We start from the raw sequence: 19,936 nt of genomic DNA on the forward strand, positions 1-19,936 counted from the left end.
ATTCCTGCTTTATTTTGGGCTAATCACATCTTTAAATGTTTTATTTTAATTCTTCTAATGTCTTTTTAGCTATAACTTTTTGTACTGTTTTTTAGTGGTTGCACTAGAGATTACAATATGGGCCTTTAACTTATCACATTCTACTTAGAGTTAATATTATACTACTTCCATAAAATGGAAAAGTATTGTAACAGTATAATTTTATTTAACTTCTTACCCATCCTTTTTGATACTGTTGTCATATATTTTACATTTACATATATTATAATCCCCGCAATATAATATTAGAATTTTTTCATTAAACTACCAATTTTTATTGTGTAAAAATATATTATAAAACTTATGATCATAACCATTTTTAAGTGTACAGTTTAGTAGTGTTAAGTATATATAGGCAGTTTGTTTTTTTCAAGAAATTAATAAAAGATGGAAAATACCATCTGTTAAAATTATCTATATATTTATCATTTCCAGTCTCCTTTATTTCTCTTTATATGTTTGAATTTCCATCTGGTATTATTTCTCTTCACCAGATAACTTCTTTGGCATGAAGTGTGTGTTTTTTCAAGATAAATCCTCTCTGCATTTGTTCATATGAAGATGTCTTTATTTCACCTTCATTTTTGAAGGATATCTTACCAAGCTATAGAATTCTAAGTTGATAGTTTTTGCTTTTTATTTTTTAAATGTCTTACTTTCCTCTTGGCCTTTTCTTCTTTACAGTGAGGAGTCAGTTTTCATTTCATCATTCCTCCTTTATATGTGATGTGTCATTTTGCTCTGGCTGCTGTCAGGATTTTCTTATTACCTTTGGTTTGGCTATTTTACTATGTGTTGCGTGTGGTTCTCTTTATGTTTTTCCTGATTTGGTTTATTGAGCTTCTTGGATCTAAAAGTCAATGTTTTTAAATCAAATTTGGAAAGTTTTCATCCATTTTTTTTTTCACAATTTTCCCCCACAATTTCATGCTTTTCTCTTTTTGAGATTCTAATTACACATGTGGCCAACTATTTGATATTTTTCTACAAACCCTGAAACTCTATTCATTTTGTCCTGTCTTTTTTACTCTGATCTTTAAGGTTGTTCTGTTGTTCTGTTTTCAAGTTTGTGACCTTTTCTTGGGATGGCTTCAGTCTTCTGTTAATCTCATCTGTTTAATTTTTTATTTCACATGTTGTACTTTTCATTTATAGAGTTTCCACTTGGTTATTTTTTATAATCTTTTTTTACTTAGATTTTCCATCTTTTCATTCATCATGATCATTCTTTCCTATAGTCCTTGATTGTATTTATAATATCATCTTTAAAGTTCTTGTCTACTATTTGTAACATCTGTGTCAGTTTGGGGTTTCTTTCTATTGACTGCTTCTTCTTTTAATTATGGGTCACATTTTTATTACCCTGTAGAGTAATTTTTATTGTAACTGGAAATTATATGTGATATACCCTGGAGAATCTGGATTTTGTTCTTGTTCCCTGAAGAGTGATTTTATTTTTTTTAATTTCAAGCAGACAGCGTAGTTATTGGCTGATCACCTTAAACTAGTGTAGGCTTTATTTTACACTTTTCTAGAGCAGGTCTGTTTTCATTTTTCTTTTATTCTTAGTGTGAATCTATAGTCCTGAGACATAGTCTTTACTCCTATGGCATTACTACTTTCTGCAGATACACTGGAGAGTCAAAGATGTTCATCACAACTCTTTAACTTGACAGGATTCAAACGTAAAACACACACTCCCTGAATTAGGTAGCAGCTGAAACCTCTGTTCAGACTTTTCAGCTTTCCAACTGTTGCTTTACCAGACTTTTTGGAGTCTCACAGTTTGGAAGTTAGTTTATACTTAGATTTTATACTTAGATTACAACTGTATGCGTACAATTTATGCTTAGTTTTGGTAACTCCCTCTTCTATGGCTTTTTCTTCTCCTGGATTTCCTATCTCAATTACTATCTTCTTTGCCTGCCCTGAACTCTGTGTCGTGGGGATTTCTGTACCATTTGGCACAGACTGATGAATGCCCTGAATAGAGTATTGGGTAAATTATTATTTATAGGTCTTTCATTTTTTTTTATGTGCTAAATCAATGCAGCATGGGAAAAATGGAGAATATTTTACAGGGATATTTTGGAAATATTGCAGGTTCTGTTCCAGACCATTGCAGTAAAGCAAATATTGCACTCTGTTGCCCAGGCTGGAGTGCAGTGGTGCGATCTTGGCTCACTGCAACCTCCGCCTCTCGGGTTCACACCATTCTCCTGCCTCAGCCTCCCAAGTAGCTGGGACTACAGGCACATGCCACCATGCCTGGCTAATTTTTTTGTATTTTTCTGTATTTTTAGTAGAGACAGGGTTTCACCAGTGACATATATTTTTTTCACTGAATTGTTCACTTTGTGTTTTTTTATTGGATATTAACAAATGATAACTGTATATATTTATGGGGTACAAAATGATGGTATGATATTTTTTCCATACACACACACATACACGATTGAATCAAGCTAATTAACATATCCAAACCTCAAATATTTATTATTTATTCCTGCTGTGTAACTTAAACATTGTACCCTTTGACTAACATCTCCTTATTGTCCCCACTCTGCAACCTTTGGTAACCACTAGTCTGCTCTCTGCTTCCCCTGAGTTTGATTGTTTTAGATTTCATGTGGAATTTGTCTTCCCATGCCTGGCTTATTTCATTTATACTAATGACCTCCAGGTTCACCCATGGTGTCCCGAATGACATAATTTCCTTCTTTTAAATGGCTAATTGTTTCTATTGTGTATATATGCCACATTTTCTTGGTGTTCATTGGTTGATGGACACTTAGGCTGATAGACACTTAGGTTGATTCCCTAACTTATTGCAGTGATTCCACGTTTATTGCAGCGTTATTGTGAATATGAGAGAGCAGTTATCTCTTTGACATACATAATTCAAATCCTTTGTATATATGCCCAGAAACAGGATTGTTGGATCATATGGTAGTTCTGTCTTCAGTTTTTAGAGGAATATCCATACTGTTTTCCATAATGGCTGTATCAATTTATATTCCCACCAGTAGTGTACAAAGCCTCCCTTTTCTCCACATTCTTACCAACACTTGATATCTTTTCAAGTTTTAGGGGTTTTTTTTGAGACAGAGTCTCACTCTTTTGTCTAGGCTTGAGTCCAGTGGTGCAGTCATAACCCACTACAGCCTCAAACTCCTGGGCTCAAGTGATCCTCTCACTTCAGCCTCCCAAGTAACTGGGATTACAGGTGCATGTCGCCATGCCTGACTAATTTAAAAAACATTTTTTGTAGAGATGAGGTCTCACTATGTTGCTCAAGCTGGTCTTAAATTTCTGGCCTCAAGCAATCTTCCTGCCTCGGCCTCCCAAAGTGCTGGAATTACAGGCCTCAGCCACTGTGCCCAGCCTACATTTCCTTAATGACTAGTGATGTTCTGTATATTTTCATGTGCTTATTAGCCATTTATATATAGTGAAATGTCTATTCAGTTCCTCTGCCCATTTTTAATTGGATTGTTCATTTTTATTATTAAGTTGTCAGAGTTCATTATATATTCTGGGTAGAAGTCCTTTATTAGATAAGCAATTTGCAAAAAATATTTTCTCCTGGTCTGTAGCTTGTTTTTAAACTTTTCTTAATGCTGTCTTTTGAAGAGCAAATGTTTTTTATTTGATAAAATCCTTTTAATTATTATTTGTTAATAATTGTTTATCTGGTATATCTTTATTATACCCTTGCATTTGTAGTATACTTTTGCTGGATCTAGAAACTTTGGTAGACAAGTTGTTTTTTTTCCCTTGTACTTTGAATATGTCAGTCTGCTGCCCTCTGTTCTCTACTGTTTCTAACTAGAAGCCAGCCTTTAATTATATTGTCATTCTTCTGTGTATAATTAATAGTTTTTCTCTTGCTTTCAAAAATTTATCTTTGCCTTTGTCTTTCAAAATTTGACTGTGATACTAGGTTTGGATCTCTTGATGTTTATCTTACTTGGGGTTCTTGAGCTTTTTCAATATTTAGTTTTTATATTTTATCATTTTGGAGACACTTTCAGCCCCTGTTTCTTCAAATATTTTTTCTGTTCCCTTTCTCTTTGCTTATTTTTAGAAAATACTATGTTGTAATGCTAATGTTTTAAAACACTGGAATAAATGAAAAGATCAATGGCATAGAGTATAGAAAAGAAGTAAAAAATATATGGGAATTTCTTTTAACTTCAACTTTTACTTTAGATATAGGGAGTACATGTGCGGATTTCTTATATGGTTATATTGCATCCAGATAATACACATAGTACCCAGCAGGCAGATTTTCAAGCCAAGCCCTTCTCCGTTCTTCCCTCCTCTAGTAGTCAACAGTGTTTATTTTTCCTATGTTTATGTCCATGTGTGCTCAATGTTTAGCTCCCACTTATAAGTGAAAATATATGGTTCTTGGTTTTCTGTTCCTGTGTTAGTTCGCTTAGGATTATGGCCTCCAGCTCCATCCATGTTGCTGCAAGTAACAGGATTTGATTCTTTTTTATAGCTGCATAATATGCCATGGTATATATGTACCATATTTTCTTTATCTAGTCCACCATTGATGGATACCAAGGTTGATTCCAGGACTTTGCTATTCTGAATAGCACAGTGATGAACATAGAAGTACATGTGTCTTTTTATATAATGATCTATTTTCCTTTGGGTATATACCTAGTAATGGGATTGCGGGGTTGAATGGTAGCTCTGTTTTAAGTTATTTGAGAAACCTCTAAACTGCTTGCCACAGTGGTTGAAGTAACTTACATTCCCAAAAACAGTGTATAAGTGCTCCCTTTTCTCTACAGCCTCACCAATATATCTTGTTTTTTTGACTTTTTAAAAATAGCCATTCTGACAGCTTTGAGATAGCATCTCATTGTGGTTTTGATTTGCATTTCTCTAATGATTAGTGACAATGAGCATGTTTTCATATGTTTTGTGGCCACTTGTATGTCTTCTTTTGAGAAGTGTCTGTTAATGTCCTTTGCCCCTTTTTGAATGGGATTGTTTTTGGTTGTTTATTTTTTTTTTTCAATTTGAGAGCAGGTACTATTTATTAACTGACCAGCTTAGAAAAATAAAATGGGTGGTCTTTTTCTTCATTCCACCTTGTGGAGAAGATGCTTTGAAGGGCCACAGGAAGTTATTTGCTTCTTTGAAGCATTTTCCAATAGTATAGATCTCATGAATCAGATCCTCCATGCAGATGATGCCATATTTACCAAGAGATCAAGCAGTCAAAGGGTTATCTGTCAAAGCAATTTGCTTCTTGTTGATTTTGCCATAACCACGCTTGTAGATTAGTTCATTTACTGACTTCAGATTTGGGTACCCCCATGCAATATATGGTTCTACAGTCCACAGCATGTTAATTGGAGCCTTGTTGAGCTTCACAAAGGTTTCACTGAAGACTTGACGAAGGCAAAGAAACTGAAACATCTTTCAGACCTTTGGGCTAACACCATCGATACCTCTGATCCTGATGACAAACGCCAATTTGGGTTCTGAAGGTACATTAAAGTTGCCAGCTTTTCTTGCCATCCTTGCCATTCAAATTTCAGTTCTGTACATCTGCCTATATTCCTTGTGATAGTGCTTTGCTTTTTCATAGATAAACTTCCTTCTTGCCTTTTGAAGCATCCTTTGGGCAAACTTCTTTCTCAGGCGCTTGATCTTCAGCTCTGTGAAATTCCTTCACTTTTTCCTAAGGGTTTCTGGCACAGCCGGAACCTTCTTCTTCTCTTCTACACCATCCATGGTTCCAGCCAGAAAAGAGCTGCTTGTTGATTTAAGTCCCTTTTAGATTCTGGCTATTAGACCTTGCCATATGCAAAGTTTGTGAATATTTTCTCCTATCATGTAGGTTGTCTCTTTAGTAATAGTTTCTTTTGCTGTGCAGAAGCTCTTTTGTTTAATTAGGTACAACTCATCAATTTTCGTTTATGTTGCAATTGCTTTTGGGGACTTAGCGAAAAATTCTTTGCCCAGACCAATATTGAAAAGTACATTTCCTAGGTTTTCTTCTAGGATTTTTATAGTTTGAAGTTTTCCATTTACATTTTTAATCCATCTTAGGTTAATTTTTGTATATGGTGAAAGGTAAGGGTCTAGTTTTATTCTTCTGCATATGGATAGCCAATTATCCCAGCACCATTTATTCAATAGGAGTTCCTTTCCCCATTGCTTGTTTTTTTCAGCCTTGTCAAAGATCAGATGGTTGTAAATATGTGGCTTTATTTTTGAGTTTTCTACTCTGTTTCATGGGTCTGTGTGTCTGTTTTTTATACCAGTTCCATGCTGTTTTGGTTACAGTAGCCCTATAATGTAATTTGAAGTTGGGTAGCATGCTGTCTCCACATTTGTTCTTTGTGCTTAGGATTGCTTTGGCTATTTGGGCTCATTTTTGTTGTTATTCTATAAGAATTTTAGAATATCTTTTTCTAATTTTGTGAAGAATGATGCTGGTAGTTTGATAGATATAGCACTGAATCTACAGATTCCTTTGGGCAGTATGTCCATTTTAATGATATTGATTCTTTCCATCCAGAGCATAGAATGTTTTTTCATTTATTTGATTTATTTCAGCAGTGTTTTGTAGTTATCCTTGTGGAGATCTTTCACCCCCTTAGTTAGCTATATTCCTAGGTATTTCATTTTCTTTGTGGCTATTGTAAATGGGATTGTGTTCTCAATTTCACCCTCAGCATGGACATTATTGGTGTTTGGAAATGCTACTGATTTGTGTACATTGATTTTGTATCCTGAAACCTTATTAAAATCATTGATCAGTTCTACTAGCCTTTTGGGGAGTCTTTAGGGTTTTCTAGGTATAGAATCGTATCAGCAGCAAAGAGAGACAGTTTGATGTCTTCTTTTCCTATTTGTGTTTTATTTCTTTTTTTCTTGCCTGATTGCACTGGCTAGCACTTCCAGTAGTATGTTGAATAAGAGTAGTGAGAAGTGGGCATTGTTGTCTTATGCCAGTTATCAAGGGGAATGCTTCCAGTTTTTGCCTTTTCAGTATGATGTTGGCTGAGGGTTTGTTATATGGCTCTTTCTATTTTGAGGCGTGTTCCTTCAGTGCTTAGTTTGTTGAGGGTTTTTATCATAAAGACATTTTGGATTTAATCAAAAGCTTTTTCTGTATTTATTGAAGTAATCATATGGTTTTTGCTTTTAATTCTGTTTATGTGGTGAATCACTTTTATTGATTTGCATATGTTGAACCAGCCTTGCATCCAAGGAATTAAAGCTTACTTGATTCTGGTGTATTAACTTTTTAATGTGCTGCTGGATTCAGTTTGTTACTATGTCATTGAGGATTTTTGTGTCATCAGGGATATTGGCCTAAACTTTTATTTTTTCACTGTGTTCCTGCCAGGCTTTGTTATTAGGCTGATGTTGGCTTCCTAAAATAAGTTAGGGAGGAGCCTCTCCTCTTCAATTTTTTGGAATAGTTTCAGTAGGATTGGTACCAGTTCTTCTTTGTACATCTGATAGAATTCATCTGTGAATCCATCTGTTCCAGGCCTATTTTTGGTTGGTAGGTTTTTTAAATTACTGATTTAATTTCAGAGTTTGATATTGGTCCATTCAGGGTTTCAATCTCTTCCTGAGTCAATCTTCACAGATTGTATGATTCCAGAAATTTATTCATGTCCTCTAGATTTTCTAATTTGTGTGTATAGAGTTGTTCATGGTATTCTCTGAGGATATTGTGTATTTCTATGGGATCAGTTGTAAAGACATTGCTGTCTTTTCTTATTGTACTTACTTGGATCTTCTCTTTTTTTCATTGCTAATCTAGCTAGCCATATGCTAATCTCGTTATTTTTTTGGAGAATGAATTCTTGTTTTCATTGATTTTTTCATATGGATTTTTGCATCTCAATTTCATTTGGTTCTTCTCTATTGTTAGAGAGGAACTGCTAGCTTTAGGGTTGGTTTGTTCTTTTTTCTTCTAGTTCCTTTAGGTGCAATGTTTGATTGTTAATTTGAGATCTTTCTAACTTCTCAAAGGCGTTTCTTCTTATACTGTTTTAGCTGCATTCCAGAGATTTTGGCATGTTTTGTTCCTAATTTCATTAATTTCAATGAATTTTTTGATCTCTGCCTTAATTTCAGTGCTTATACAGGAATTATTCGGGAGCAAATTGTTAAATTTCCATGTATTTGTGTAGTTTTGAGATATCTTTGATTTTTATTTTTATTGCACTGTGGTCCAAGAATATGGTTGATATTATTTCAATTTTTTTGAATTTATTGAAGTTTGGTTTATGACTGTGCATGTGGTTCATCTTAGAATATGTTCTGTGTGCATGTGGGAAGAATGTATATTCTGTCGTTGTTGGGTGGAGTGTTCTGTAGAGGTCTAATTGGTTAAGTGTTGCGTTTAAGTCTATAGTTTCTTTGTAAGTTTTCTTCCTTGATCTGTCTAATGCTGTCAGTGAGGTGTTGAAGTCTCCCACTACTCTTGTGTGGTTGTCTTAAGTCTTTTTGTAGGCCAAGAAGAACTTGTTTTATGAATCTGGGTGCCCCAATGTAGGTGTGTATATATTTTAGGATAGTTAAGTCTTCGTGTTTGCTTGTACCCTTTATCATTATGTAATGCCCTTCTTTGCCCTTGTTATTTTATACTGGTGTAAAACTTATTTTCTCTGATATAAGAATAGAAGCTCCTGCTATTTTTTTTTGTTTTCTGTTTGCATGGTAAATCTTTCTCCATCTTTTCACTTTGAGCCTATGGGTGTTGTTACATGTGAGATGGGTCTTTTGAAGACGGCAAATGGTTGGGTCTTGTCTTCTTATTCAGTTTGCCACTCTATGCCTTTTAAGTGGAGTGTTCAGTTCATTTACATTCAGGGTTACTTTTGAAATGTGAGATTTTGATTCTGTCATTATGTTGTTGGCTGGTTCTGTCAGCTTGATTGTGTGATTGCTTTATAGTGCCTGTGGCATATGTGCTTAAGTGTGTTTATGTGGTAGCAGGTGTTGTTCTTTTGATTCCATGTTTAGCATGCCCTTAAGGACCTCTTGTAAGGCTGGTCTAATTGAAATGACTTCTCTCAGTGTTTGCTTGTTTGAGAAGGATTTTATTTCTATTTCACATTTCAAGCTTAGTTTGGCAGAATATGAAATCTTACTTGGAATTTCTTTTCTTCAGGAACACTAAACAGAGGTCCCCTGATTTCTTCTGGCTTTTAAGGTTTCTGCTGAGAAGTCTCCTGTTAGCCTGATGGGGTTTCCTCTGTAAGTGACTTGACTCTTCTCTCTAGCTGCCTTTAAGATTTTTTATTTTGTAGTGAATCTGATGACTATGTGCCTTGGGGATAGTCATATTGTATAGTATCTAGCCAGGGTCCTTTGTATTTCTTGGATTTGCATACCAACGTCTCCAGGAAGATTAGGGAAATTTTCATGGACTGTATTCTCAAATATATTTTCCAAGTTGTTTATCTCTCTTCTCTCTCAGGAATGCCAGTGAATCATAGATTTGGTCTCTTTACAGAATCTCATATTTCTTGGAGTTTTTTTATTTTTAAAAATTCTTTCTTCTTTATTTTTGTCTGATTGGGTTGATTTGAAGAGCCAGTCTTTGAGCTGTGGTTCTTTCCTCAGTTTGGTCTAGTCTACTATTAATGCTTCTGATTGTATTATGAAATTCTTGTAGTGAATTTTTCAGCTCTAGAAGTTCAGTTTGGTTCTTTATTAAAATGACTATTGTATCTTTCAGCTCTTGGATCATTTTACTGCATTCCTTGGATTGGGTTTCAACTTTCTCTTGAATCTTGATGAGCTTCCTTGCCATCCAGATTCTGAATTATATGTTTGTCATTTCATTCACATCCAACTTTTTTGTTGTTGTTGTTTGTTTGTTTGTTTGTTTGTTTTTATGAGCTGGAGTCTCGCTCTGTCGCCCAAGCTGGAATGCAGTGGTGCAATCTCAGCTCACTGCAAGCTCCTCCTCCCGGGTCCCGGGTTCACGCCAGTCTCCTGCCTCAGCCTCCCTAGTAGCTGGGACTACAGGTGCCCACCACCACGCCCAGCTAATTTTTTGTATTTTTAGTAGAGACAGGGTTTCACTGTGTTAGCCAGGATGGTCTCGATCTCCTGACCTCATGATTCACCCGCCTCGGCCTCCCAAAGTGCTGGGATTAAAGGCATGACCCACCATGCCTGGCCTCCAACTGTTTAAGAACCATTGTTGGGGAGCTAGTGAACTCATTTGGAGGGAAGGGGACACTGGCTTTTTGAATTGCCAGGGTTCTTACGGTGATTTTTTCTTACCTTGGAGGGTCGGTGTCCTTTAACTGTGGTGTAAGTTGAGTATAGTCAGTTGGCTTCGTTTCTGGATGTTTTTAGTGGGTCAAAGCTCTGTGTGGGGTCTCTTTGTGGCCGAATTCTTGTCCTTAGTTTCACAGGGATGTATATGAGCAAAATAGTTTTGGTGTTGTTGTTTGGGGTGTGATCCAGTAGATGGCGCTTAAGAGTAATGGCCAGTGCATAGACTTCGTCTTGTGGCTCCTTTGTAGTTTCTGACATTTGCAGCCCTGCTCTGTGTTGCAGTGTGGAGAGAGGTGAGCCCCTCAGCAGGTCCACTCCAAGGCCTCTGGAGAGTCCCCTCTGATCACTGGGACTGCACCTTCATCTCTTTTGTTGAATGTTACGTGAGGGGCCACGGGTCTTTCCCTGGCAGAGGCAATGGCAGAGATAAGCCACACCTTCTCGGTGGGTCCTTCCGAGGGAGGCATGCACTGCTCCCGCGGCAGTCCACAAGCCAGCCAGACTCACCCCTCTTTGTGCTCTGAGAGTGTGCGCTGCTCTCCCACTCCAGTGCTGGTCATAGATCTTGGCTCAGCACTCCCAAGCTTTGCACTGCAGCACTGTGGTGAACTCAAGCTTTTTGTTCCCGCTCATCTTGGGGGCAGCAGAAGTGGGGACCATAGTGGTTGGTATGGCAGAGGGACTGTCTGGGAACTCCACCCCAGAGACATTCCTCTGGGAACTCCAGCCCAGAGAAATGCAGAGCTGCTTCTGCCAGTTGGGATAATCAGCTATGGGTGGGCAGCTGTGCTGTGGGCCCAAGCCAGGGACGCCTTGTCTGGCCAAGGGTGGGGCAGGGGTCAGGAGTTTACATGGAACACAGTCTGGCCTCTTCTCCATAGGACGGCTGTGGCGGTGTGCTGTCGGTGCAGGAAAGTAGTCAGGCTCTTGGTTTCCTCCCTAGCCTGTTGGGAGGAAGGGCAGGGACCAGGGCAGAAGCAATAGGAGAGGGCCTGCCAGTTGTCTCTAGGGACTTCCACCCCAGAGAAACACTGAACTGAAGTGATCAGGTGGGAGTGTGGTGGCTATGACTTGAGTTTTTATACCCAAAATTAAAAGCTATACACGTGAAGGTCTGTGTGTACAAATATGTGTGTATGTAATATGTGTGAGGAGCAGTGAACCATATGGAAAACAGTCCGGCTGTCTTTTCATATGGCAGCTGCAGCATGTTGGAGGCCTGTGACTGTTCTCAGGCTCTTAGCTCCCTTCCAAGCCTTAGGGTAGCAGGGACAGGGACTATAGAGGCAATCACAATGGGCCTGTCGGTTATCTCTGTGAGCTCCATCCCAGAGAAATGCAGGGCCAGAGTGCTTAGGTGTGGGTGGGATGACTACACTGGGGGCCCAGGCCAGTTGGCTGTTCCTGGTGAGGTGCAGCAGAGGTGAGGCCTGCAATCCATGCACTCCTCAGCACTATGGATGCGGCCCCTACCCTAAGGACACATGAGAGTGCCTGGCCTCTGTTGTTGGTGAGGCTGGGGAAGCTGGTGCTGGAGTGTTCAGGAGTCCATGGCCTGTGGGGCTCAACATGGGTTTGAGTGGGTAGTTCTGTTCAGACTCCAGGCAGCCCACTGTGTTAGTTTGGAGTCCCAGAGGGATTGGGGGTTGGGAGGATTGCCCATACCCAGGATTGCAAAAGATCCATGGCAGAAGTATGGGTCCCCAGGGGCTCTCACTCACTCACCGTTCTCTAGAGGTAGGGAGCCTCCCCTGGTTCTGCTGACAATCCTGGGTGGGCAGCTGCTCTGCCTTGCTCCTCTCTGCTCTTTGTGGGTTGCTGTTGCATGCTTTATGAATCGCAATTTGGCCTCCTGGATGATCCACTTGAAGAGCCTGTTTACTCACCACTCTGTCTGTTCTCTGTGAGAGCAGTGTGCACTAGCTACTTCTAGTCAGCCATCTTGGAACTTCCTTTGGGAATTAGTACATAGAAAAGGTTGTGACATTTCAGATCAATGTGCTGAATACTTGACTATGCAATTTTTTTTTTTTTTTGAGATGGAGTCTCGCTATGTCGCTCAGGCTGGAGTGCAGTGACGCGATCTTGGCTCACTACAAGCTCTGCCTCCCAGGTTCATGCCATTGTCCTGCCTCAGCCTCCCGAGTAGCTGGGACTGCAGGCACCCGCCACCACACCTGGCTAATTTTTTTGTATTTTTCGTAGAGACAGGGTTTCACCGTGTTATACAGGATGGTCTCAATCTCCTGATCTCGTGATCTGCTCGCCTCGGCCTCCCAAAGTGCTGGGATTACAGGTGTGAGCCACTGCACCTGGCTTGGCTGTGCAATTTTAAGAATGTAAATTTAGATTTTATTTTCTACTTCATATCACATATAAATTCCAGATGAATTAAGAATTTAAATAGAGTTCCTTTTGTAACTATAGAGATGTTACTATATTATAGAGATGTGGAAGATTTTTTTATTTTTGGGTATAAATATTCAAGTCATAAAACATTGAAATAATAACATAAATGAGCAGAAGATTTGATTGCATAAAACTACACTTCGGTTTTACAAAATGATATGTAAAGTTAAAATGATACGTCAAGTTAAAACATGAAAAACAGATTAGAAGAATATGGATGCAAATGTAGAAGACAAAGTGTTGGTGAACATGTGTCAAAATGGACTCTACTGGTGAGAATATAAATTGGTATACAAATTAAGAGATACACTCTTAATAATCCTAAATCTAGGACTCTATTTCATAGAAAAGTACCATGAGTATATTAATATATATTTTCTTTGTAGCACACTTTAAAATGACAAAATATTAGAAATAATTAAATGTGCATTAATAGAGTAATGATTAGGTAAATTTGGTATATCCATTCAATTGAACTACATACAACTATTAAAAAGAATGCAGTAGAACTATATGTGCTTACATGGAAAGATGCCTGTGATTTATTTTAAAATGAGAAATGCAATTTGAAGAATTATCTGTGTAGCATTACCCAACTTCTACAAAAAGAAAACTGTACCTATGAAGGTCTATGTATACAAATATGTGTGTATGTAATCAATAATCTATCTGGATAATCATAGAAAAATTATGGAAGAGTGAATATTATACAGGCAACAGCAGTTACATATAGCTTTAAGGGATGAAAGTAGACATTTGTACTTGAAAATCACTTTCAAAGAATAATTAAGGATGAGTAAATATACAGCCCTGACTCTGGTTATTTTTGTTTGGCCAGGTCAGAAGTGAGACAGTTGGATTAAAGAGCTGACTTCTTTCCTTTCACTCTTTAATTTTCCCTTTCTACTGATTGATTCCAGCCTCCCAGAGACTATTTCCATTTTACTTGCTCCCTTTCCTTGTGCTATAATCCGTAGCTTGGACCTATAATCCATTGCAATATGATGAGCTTATTGAAGACTTTCTATGATTACACCGATAGATAATTATACACATATATTTGATGACTTACTCTCTACCTGCAAAGGCCAAACAGAACATCACAGACCAGAGTACCAGCTGCTTCAAAGATAAAATGGCAAATATATATTATAATATGATGTTATATATAATATATAATATACACACATATATGTATAGATTTAATATCCTAATAGTCTTCATTTTTAAAGGACTTTACACAATGGTTTTACATGGACTATCTTAGTTGATTATTCCAGTAGTTCTGCCAGTTGGGAAAGGCAAGTATTCCTATTTTAAAAGAGGCTTGGCATGGTTGGTGTCGTATTCAAGACAGATGAGATAAGTGGTAGCAAGGAGTGAAAACTGAGATCTATGTATCTACTCAGAGTTAGAGAATGACCAACAGGACATGAGATAACTCCAAAATCTGGGCAGAGCACTGGCTAGGAAACAGAAGCTTATGGCTTCGAACATTTCATTTTACCTCTTCAGATTTCTGCTTCACACTATTGTAAAAGATTAGTCAGGGTGGCAAACTCAAAAGTCTTTAAGGATTACACAAGACTTTAAATGAGTGGAGCACAGAGTATAAAGTTATAAAGCAGTGGAAACAAGTAAACTACAGCTGATATGCTCCCTCTGAAGACTGATACTTAAAAAAATGTATTGTTGCTGCCAATTAAAGACATTCTGCTGGCCATATCCAGCCCATGGGCTTCTGTTCTGCAATTTCTAGGTTAGTTGATTTCTTTTCAACTCTAGAATTCTCTTACTCTTTTTATAACACAGACAAGCGATTGAATGAGGCAGGCAATTGGTAGAGGATGTTAAACTTATATAATGATATTTAAAAACTTTTTATTTGGAAGCATTTTAGTGATAAGCAATATACAGGAAGTTGCAAAGATAATAGAGAGAGGTCTCCTATATCCTTCACCCAGCTTCCCCTATTAGTTAACATCTTGCATAACTGTAGTATAGTATGAAAACCAGGAAGTCGACATTGGTATGAAGTGTGTGTATAAATTCTATGTCTTTTTTTATATATATTAATATATTTGTATAGCCACCACCACAGTCAAGATACAGCAATATTCCATTGCTACAAAGATCTCTTCATGTTACCTCTTGATAGTCGCACCTACTTCTTTGCTTCCCCCCAATTCCTAACCCCTGGCAACAACTAATCTGTTTTCTGTTTCTATAATTTTGTCACTTCAAGAATGTTATATAATTGAAATCATATGGTAATTGACTTTTTGAGATTGTCTTTTGTTTGTCAGCATAATGCTCTTGATAGTCATCCAAGCCGTTATGTTTGTTAATTGTTCATTTCTTTTTATTGCCAAGTAGTATACCATGGTGTGGCTGACCACTGTTTGTTTAACCATTCACCTGTTGTCAGACATTTTGGTACCTTCCAGTTTTTGGCTATTGCAAATAACGTATGAACAATTGTGTGCATGTTGTTGTGAGGACATAGTCTTCATTTCTCTAGGATAAATCCTTAGGAGTATGATTGCTGGGTGGTATGGTGAGTGTATATTTAGTTCCTTAAGAAACTGAAGGAAATAGAGACACAAAAAACCCTTCAAAAAATTAATGAATACAGGAGCTGGTTTTTTGAAAAGATCAACAAAATTGATAGACCGCTAGCAAGACTAATAAAGAAGAAAAGAGAAGAAGCAAATAGATGCAATAAAAAATGAAAAAGGGGATATCACCACCGATCCCACAGAAATACAATCTACCATCAGAGAATACTACAAACACCTCTACGCAAATAAACTAGAAAATCTAGAAGAAATTGGTAAATTCCTCGACAAATACACCCTCCCAAGACTAAACCAGGAAGAAGTTGAATCTCTGAATAGACCAATAACAGGCTCTGAAATTGTGGCAATAATCAATAGCTTACCAACCAAAAAGAGTCCAGGACCTGATGGATTCACAGCCAAATTCTACCAGAGGTACAAGGAGGAACTGGTACCATTCCTTCTGAAACTATTCCAATCGATAGAAAAAGAGGGAATCCACCCTAACACATTTTATGAGGCCAGCATCTTCCTGATACCAAAGCCTGGCAGAAATATAACCAAAAAAGAGAATTTCAGACCAATATCCTTGGTGAACATTGATGCAAAAATCCTCAATAAAATACTGGCAAACCGAATCCAGCAGCACATCAAAAAGCTTATCCACCATGATCAAGTGGGCTTCATCCCTGGGATGCAAGGCTGGTTCAACATATGCAAATCAATAAATGTAATCCAGCATATAAACAGAACCAAAGACAAAAACCACATGATTATCTCAATAGATGCAGAAAAGGCCTTTGACAAAATTCAACAACCCTTCATGCTAAAAGCTCTCAATAAATTAGGTATTGATGGGACGTATCTCAAAATAATAAGACCTATCTATGACAAACCCACAGCCAATATCATACTAAATGGGCAAAAACTGGAAGCATTCCCTTTGAAAACTGGCACAAGACAGAGATGCCCTCTCTCACCACTCCTATTCAACATAGTGTTGGAAGTTCTGGCCAGGGCAATCAGGCAGGAGAAGGAAATAAAGGGTATTCAATTAGGAAAAGAGGAAGTCAAATTGTCCCTGTTTGCAGATGACATGATTGTATATCTAGAAAACCCCATTGTCTCAGCCAGAAATCTCCTCAAGCTGATAGGCAACTTCAGCAAAGTCTCAGGATACAAAATCAATGTACAAAAATCACAAGCATTCTTGTACACCAATAACAGACAAACAGAGAGCCAAATCATGAGTGAACTCCCATTCACAGTTGCTTCAAAGAGAATAAAATACCTAGGAATCAAACTTACAAGGGATGTGAAGGGCCTCTTCAAGGAGAACTACAAACCACTGCCCAATGAAATGAAAGAGGATACAAACAAATGGAAGAACATTTCATGCTCATGGGTTGGAAGAATCAATATTGTGAAAATGGCCATACTGCCCAAGGTAATTTATAGATTCAATGCCATCCCCATCAAGCTACCAATGACTTTCTTCACAGAATTGGAAAAAACTACTTTAAAGTTCATATGGAACCAAGAAAGAGCCCGCATTGCCAAGTCAATCCTAAGCAAAAGAACAAAGCTGGAGGCATCACACTACCTGACTTCAAACTATACTACAAGGCTACAGTAAACAAAACAGCATGGTACTGGTACCAAAACAGAGACATAGATCAATGGAACAGAACAGAGCCCTCAGAAATAATGCCACATATCTACAACTATCTGATCTTTAACAAACCTGACACAAACAAGCAATGTATAAAAGTATAGCTGGCACATAAAACTGTATACAGCATATAATACTTGATAATGATAATAAATGATTATGTTACTGGTTTACGTGTTTACTATACTATACTTCTTAGTATTTTAAGCATACTCTTTCTAGTTATTAAAAGAAAACTAAGTGTAAAACAGCCTCAGGCAGGTCCTCGAGAAGGTATTCCAGAAGAAAGCATTGTTATCACAGGAGATGACAGCTCCATGCATATTATTGCCCCTGAACACCTTCTAATGAGACAAGATGTGGAGGTGGAAGACAGTGATATTGATGACCTTGATCCTGTGTAGGCCTACGTAATATGTGTTCGTGTGTTTGTTTTTAACAAAAAGTTTAAAAAGTTAAATTAATAGAAAAACGTTTATAGAATAAGGATTTAAGAACACATTTTTTGTATATTTTTGTTCATGTTTTAAGCTAAGTGCTATTACACAAGAGTCCAAAAATTAAAAAAAATTTTAAAGTTTATAAAGTAAAAATGTTGAAGAAAGCTACGGTTAATTTGTTATTGAAGAGAGAAATACTTTACCAAATAAATTTAGTGTAGCCTAAGTGTACAGTGTTTATAAACTCTACAGTAGTGTACAATAATGTCCTAGCTCTTCACATCCACTCACCACTCACTCACTGACACACTCAGGGAAGCTTATGGTTCTGCAAGCTCCATTTGTGATAAATGCTCTATAAAGGTACACCATTTTTTTTATCTTTTATACCGTATCTGTACTGTATCTTTTCTATGTTTAGATATGTTTGTATGTACTCATAATCACCATGTGTTAGAATTGCCTATAGTTTTCAGTACAATAACATGCTGTTCAGGTTTGTAGCCTAGGAGCATAGCCTAGGTGTGTAGGAAGCTATAACATCTAGATTTGTGTAAATACACTCAATGACATTTGCACAACAACAAAATCACCTAACTATGCATTTCTCAGAACATATCCCTTTGTTAAGTGATGCGCGAGTGTATGTTTACTAATGTATATATATACACACATGTGTCTGTTTTTCTATATCTGTATGTCTCTGTGTACATGTATCATGTAATACAGGTAGAATCATTTGTCACAGTTTGCATTTCATCTTCCTCTGACATTGTGGTTAATTAAAAAAATTAGAAACAATGAACTTTACTCTTGGTGGTGTACAGTTCTATGGGTTTGATGAATTTAGAGAGTCATGTATCCACCCCCACCATAGAACAGTTCTATTATTCTCTAAATTGCCTCATGGTACCTGTTGATAGTTTATCTTTCCTTCACTCCAACTCATGGCAGCCACACATCTGTTTTTCATCCTCATAGTTTGCCTTTTTCCAGAATGTCATATAAATGGAATCATACAGTACATACGTTTGTATATATACAATACAACCAGGCTTTTGGATCTGGTTTCTTTCATTTAACAAAATACATTTATTATTTATGTATGTCGTTGTGTAAATCATAGTTTGTTCCTTTTAATTGTTGAATAATATTCTATTATACGGAAGTGCCACACTTTGTTTACTCATGCACCTGTTGAATTGCATGGGGGATCATTTTCAATTTTTGCAATCATGAATAAAGTTGCTAAACATATGCACATATAGGTTTTTGGTGAGCATGTTAAAACTTCACTTGCATTTGATTCACTCTACTTTGGAGTGCAGAGTGGGATTTCCAGGTCAAATGGTAAGTGTGTGTTTATAGGAAACTGCCACACTGTTTTCCAAACTGACTGTACCATTTGCATTTCTACCAGGAATGTATAAGGATTTTGGTTAGTCTTTGTCCTTTATGGCACCTGCTGTTGTTGCTGTTGTTGGTTTTTTTTTTTTTTTTTTTTTTGAGACAGAGTCTCTCTCTGTCACTCAGGCTGGAGTGCAGTGGCGCCATCTGGGCTCACTGCAAGCTCCACCTCCTGGGTTCACGCCATGCTCCTGCCTCAGCCTCCTGAATAGCTGGGACTATAGGCGCCCACCACCATGCTTGGCTAATTTTTTTGTATTTTTAGTAGAGATGAGGTTTCACCGTGTTAACCAGGATGGTCTCGATCTCCTGGCCTTGTGACATGCCCACCTGAGCCTCCCAAAGTGCTGGGATTACAGGTGTGAGCCACTGCGCCCGGCCTGTTACTGGTTTTTTAATGCTTTTGTAATAGGTATATAGTGCTGTATCGTTGTTTTGATTTGTGTATCCCTAATGACTGTTGTTGAGTATCGTGTCATATGCTTATTTGCCATCTGTGTATCTTTTTTAGCAAAGTGTCTATTCATACTTTGGATTTTAACTTAGAAATCATATTTTACCTTCTTTTAAAATAAATAATTTTTTTGAAGAAAAATTAGAAAATACAAATGATCTCCCCCCAAAAGGAAACAGAAAACATTTCACCACCCAGTAATAACCATATTGTTACATATCTTTCTAGACCTTTTTCTATTCATAAATAAGAAATATATATGTATTTAATCAAATGCACATTCTGTCTATTGTTTTCTACATGCCTTTTTGAAACTTCAGTGTTGTAGTAGCTAGAAGAATGTCACCCCTCTCCTCCATCCCTGATATCCATGTCCTAATTTCTGGAAATCTGTGAATATGTTAACTTACATGGCAAAGGGGAATTTAAGTTGTAGATGAAATTAAGGTTTCTAGTCAGTTGACCTTAAAATACATCATTCTCAGTAAACTATCGCAAGGACAAAAAACCAAACACCGCATGTTCTCACTCATAGGTGGGAATTGAACAATGAGAACTCATGGACACAGGAAGGGGAACATCACACTCCGGGGACTGTTGTGGGGTGGGGGGAGGGGGGAGGGACAGCATTAGGAGATACACCTAATGCTAAATGACGAGTTAATGGGTG

The 19,936-nt window shown here is 37.4% G+C and overlaps 1 protein-coding gene and 1 pseudogene across 3 annotated transcripts in view; one reads left to right on the forward strand and one right to left on the reverse strand.

The window, feature by feature from the left end:
• The window catches only part of HPSE2 (heparanase 2 (inactive)), a 786,995-nt gene that overhangs the window by 171,773 nt on the left and 595,286 nt on the right, over positions 1-19,936 (forward strand). The window lies entirely within an intron of this gene.
• LOC116478146 (60S ribosomal protein L7-like) lies at positions 5,092-5,799 on the reverse strand (annotated as a pseudogene).

Source organism: Hylobates moloch, unplaced genomic scaffold, assembly GCF_009828535.3.
Source record: "Hylobates moloch isolate HMO894 unplaced genomic scaffold, HMol_V3 SCAFFOLD_3, whole genome shotgun sequence".
NCBI lineage: Eukaryota > Metazoa > Chordata > Mammalia > Primates > Hylobatidae > Hylobates > Hylobates moloch.